Raw genomic sequence first — 4,956 nt, forward strand, 5'->3', positions numbered from 1 at the left:
AAAATATTGAGGATTTTTACCCCTGCAGAAGATGTCTGCCTTCTATCCTTAGAAAATAGCGTCTTAGCTCTCGAAGCAAGGGAAATGTAAACTGATTAATCAGAAAATAATGACGATCATATCAGTGCCCCCAAAGCATGTCCTTGCTGTGGCTTATTTCTGTGGCTGGGGTTGGGGGGGAGGGTAATAAAGTGGACTGCCGGGGGTTTGGCACATGCCCCCCTCCCTATTCCCGCACTCAGAAGAGGGCTTTTCTATTTATTTTGAGGCAAGAGGGAGATAATTACGTATGTGTGTGTGTATGTATGTATTTTATGGAGGTACTGGGGATTGAACCCAGGACCTGGTGCGTGCTAAGCATTGAGCTATACTCTCCGCCCTCTATTTATTCTTTTTATTTCTTATTTTTAAAACTGGTTTTTTCTTTCAATAAAAAATCATTGGTGTTACACTTTCCGTTCAAATATCTGTAGAAACCTCCATTTTATTTTACGAGCAGACCCAGTGCCTGCATATTTCTATAAATGAAGTATTATGATGATTATTTAATCCAAAAACCCAAAGTTCAGCACCTTGAGGAATTAATTAAAGTGAATTTATTGCACATTATACACAACTCTATGTTTTATTTTTTAAACAAATTTCCACTTCATAAGACTTGTTCTTTCCAAAATTAGATTTATAACCATATCTACAATAAAATGTATACCTTATATTTATTCAGTAATTTATTTATAAAGCATTTTTACATATTTTACCTCATTTGATACTCACAACAACCTAATTGTATTTTAAGCATACTAGAAACTATGTCAAGGCTGAATACACTGGCTTGAATATTTTAAATGCTAAAAGCAAGTATTAACAATGGAAAAGTGTTATTTTATCTTTAGAAAGAAAAAAAACACCTTTTAATTCCATGAAAATAACATAATTCAAAGGAAAAATAAAACATTATCTTGGTAGATCAGTTCTGAAAATAGAATTACCTCTTAAATTTCTTATGTTCTTAATTTCTACACACAAACAGAGGACAAAAAAAAATTATCCTCAATACGACAAAAAAAATCCTTTAGTGATTTTTGAAATAACTTCATCACCACAGATACTGATTTGCCCTAAATATTGATATCCACGTTTCATGAAATATTCCCTTGGCCCAGGGTTCAAGCTTACTCTCCGAATTCAGAGTAAGAGTGAGTCAACGAGGGTTCAGAGGATAGTCGGTGGAGATGTCGCTTCCATCCCTGACTTGCCATTTCCTTCAGTGACTTACTGTACTCTCCACGTAGACCTTTTCCTTCCTAGCTTGTTAGTGACATTTCTTTTCTTCTCTTTGTGGTAAAACACACAAAACATACAATTTTTCATCTGGACTAGTTGAAATCTACAGCTCATTTGTATTATGTGTGACCATCACCACCATCCACCTCCAGAACTCTTTTCATCTTGCAAAACTGAAACTCACAGAACAGTAACTCTCCACTCCTCTTTTCCCCAACCACCATTTAATTTATTTTTTCTTTATAAATTTGACTGCTCAAGGAGCCTCATGTAGGTGGAATCATACAGCTTGACTTTTTGTGATCAGCTTATCTCACATAGCACGAGATCCTCATGGCTCATCCACGTTATAGCATGTGTCAGAGCTTCCTCCCTTTCTAAGGTGGAGTTGTACAGATACACCACATTCTGTTTACTCATTCATCTGTCAGTGTATGCTTGGATTGCTTCTCCATCGTAGCTATTATGAATAATGCTGCTAGTTTGTTACTATTTGCGTGGAATATCTTCTTCCATCTTTTCTCTTCAACCTATTAGTGTCTTCCATCTAAAGAGAGTCTCTCATAGACAGCATCTAGTTGGGTCATGTGTATGCAGTCTGCTGATCTCTGCCTTTTGATTGGAGAGTTTAATCCATTTACACTTAAAGTAATTACTGATAAGGAGAGGCTTACTTCTGTCATTTTGCTATTTGTTTTCCATATGCCTTTTAGATTTTTGTTCCTCATTTTTTCACATTACTGTCTTTTCAGTGTTTGGTTGACTTTTTTTTTTTTTTTGCAGTGAAGTATTTTCATTCTCTTCTCATTTCGTTTTGTGTATATTCTATAGATATTTTATTTGTGGTTACCATGGGGATGACATGTAACATCCTAAATTTGTAACGCTCTAATTTGAATTTATACCAGCTTAACTTCAGTAACATACAGATCTGTCCTTGCCCCCTTTCAGTTATTGATGTCACAAAATTGCATCCTTATACATTGTGTCTAAAAACATAAATAGCTGTATTTTTATTTTTTAAAAATTATTTATTGGGCTTTTTATTTGCCCACAGCTATCACACCGTGACTACTGGTATCTCCACCTATTAGGGAACAGCACTGACAGCAAAATGTTTTCATGTATTCAATTATCAGCAGAGATGGGTCTCTATATTCTGCCAGTATGACTTAACCAGGCAGACTTCTACAAACAGACCCTCCCTAATTCAAACCTTTGGCCATCAGCACAGGACAAATTATGACATACCCACACAGGAACATGGTACACTGAAAGTCTGAGCAGGCAAGGCTTTTCCTCCATTCTTGGAAAGAAAAATTGGGTTACTTTTAAGTAGGTCGTGCTGGTTCAAGAATCATTTTCAGATCACGTGCAGATGGAAAGATATGGTGAATTCAACCTAATTTCAGCTCCAGAAAGTACTTCTCTGATGGACATTCATTTTTTCACTTAAGGCTGCAACCCTGGCAAAAATGCTAGATCAAGGTCAAAAGTGACTTGAACCTTCTCATAAGAGGTCGTCTCTCTAGCCTGGAATTAAGGGCGTAGCAGCACGAGGCAGTTCTTTCCTGAGCACATGGATTTTGAGACTGAAGAAACGGCTGCATTTTCCAGACCTGTCAGTCTGATGCTTTTTTCGACAATTAGATTTACTAAAGAATTGTATAGAGAAAAAAAAAAAAGAGAAATTAAGCAAAAATGTCCAGATGTCATCTGTTAAAAATGTTTTATTGAGACAATAAACAAATAACATCAACGAGTACTAAAATTTTAATTAAAATATGATTTACAATGTTGCTCTGCACCACCCGAAGCTTCCTTATTGATGGAAAATAAGATTGCACTGCTTGTGGCCTTAGGACACTCCAATGTCCCATTTGACTTTGTGGGGCTCCCCCAAGTAGTGCGTTCTCATAATCTCTTTTCCGTGCCCGTGAGCGTGAGAATGTTCTCTGACACTTGACAATACAATGGCAGTATCAATCCTTCCCTCTCCTCTCTGGCTATATCACTAAATAGATGGATATTATGTTCTCTTGCCTTCTGCTCAGAAAAATCTGAGTATTGCATTTCTGTCAATCCATTGATTGAAGAGCTTCCCCCTCAGAATGTTGACAGCTGCTTCAGAAGTTTATAAAATAACTCGAGTGACAGCTGCCAGGGTATCGGCTAAAGGAGACCTGGAACCATGTAATTAGCATTCATCACATGCACACACTTCCATTGACAAACCTCTTCTTGGCTCAAAGTTGACTATCAGGAAACTGATGACTCTTGTTAAGTTCAGAACAGCCCTTGATAATGCTTAACTCCCCATGAGCTGATTTTTTATTCTGTTGAAGGTACTGGGAATTGGGAATTGAACCCAGGACCTCATGCATGATAAGCATGTGCTCTACCACTGAGCTCTACCCTCCCCTCCATTAGCTGATTTTAAATGGAGCGTGTTAATACATTTACTATTGAGTAAGTTCATATTGAATGCTATCTGTAAAAATTGCTGCTTTAATTTTTTTGTTCTTTATCCATCAGACAAACATCTATGTGAGAACCGTCTCCTAATGACATACTGCACTGATACATCCCTCGTATTTGAGCAGATCTAATTCCCAGATCTAAAGTGGAAATAAACCCAGTCACCTAATTAATTACCTTTACGGACATAAAAATTATTCTTTGAAGTAAACAACACCAATATGTATTGTAGTCACCACAATGTTAAAGAGTGCATTAAAATCCTTGAAGTAAACACCAAAATATTAACAGTGGATGTTCAGAGTGGCATGGCTGTGGGAGACTTTTTTCCTTCTTCTCTTATGTTGTAAATATTTTCTTTACCCTTGCCATTCTTATATAATTGAAAAAAAAGAACGTTATATTAAAATGCTTTGAGCACTTAAAGGAAGCTATTATTAAATGTACCTTCAGAGCCAAAGGGAACACTTGTTTTTCTTAACTATCTTGAAAGGACCTGGGTTTAAAAAGAACTTCTCTAGGGACGAGGTTCCTATAGATACATGAACAGGCACACTGCAGTGCCTGTGAAAGGACTAGCATCCTACGAAGAATGAGGACGCTCAAATGTAGGCTCATGTTAAAAAATACAGGGTTACATTTGATTAGTGGTAGGACCACAGATCTGAATACCCCTGGAGCGAAGCTTATGCCACCCAGAGGATGGATGTTGCTCTGAAAGCCCGTCCCCATCCGTGTGTTTGTTCAGTCAGTCTATCAGGTGTTCATTCTCCTTCTATTTCAGTCTCTTGGGGTTCATTTTGAACGTTGCTTCTTGCCGACCTTGTCCCTCATTGCAGGAAGAGGTCAGCATTCTCCTCCTTGACCCCACCTGCCCTCTGTGACCTGCTTTAACATGCAGACTTGCCTTGGCTTCACCCTGTCTTCTAGACCAGGAGGGGACCTCCTGTCGAGTCCGTCCTCAAGGACGAGTTGTGTCAGGCAGAAACAGTTCCTTTATCACCCACCACAACTATAATCTTGTTGATTTTGGTATGGGATGCATGTGTTTAATTTCTAACCCGACAATGGTGATGAATATTTTTCTTTTTCTAGTTTTACTGAGATACAAATGACATACACAAACTACACCTATTTAAAGTGTCATTTGATAAAATTTGACAGATGTCTCCATCTCTGAAACCATCAACACCA

General features: G+C 37.7%; 1 non-coding gene across 1 annotated transcript; it reads right to left on the reverse strand.

The window, feature by feature from the left end:
• Positions 1-3,624: 3,624 nt before the first annotated feature.
• TRNAD-AUC (transfer RNA aspartic acid (anticodon AUC)) lies at positions 3,625-3,703 on the reverse strand. The gene has a single exon. It is a non-coding gene; the product is annotated as a tRNA-Asp (tRNA).
• Positions 3,704-4,956: the final 1,253 nt, after the last annotated feature.

The sequence above is a fragment of the Camelus bactrianus genome, chromosome 28 (genome assembly GCF_048773025.1).
Source record: "Camelus bactrianus isolate YW-2024 breed Bactrian camel chromosome 28, ASM4877302v1, whole genome shotgun sequence".
NCBI lineage: Eukaryota > Metazoa > Chordata > Mammalia > Artiodactyla > Camelidae > Camelus > Camelus bactrianus.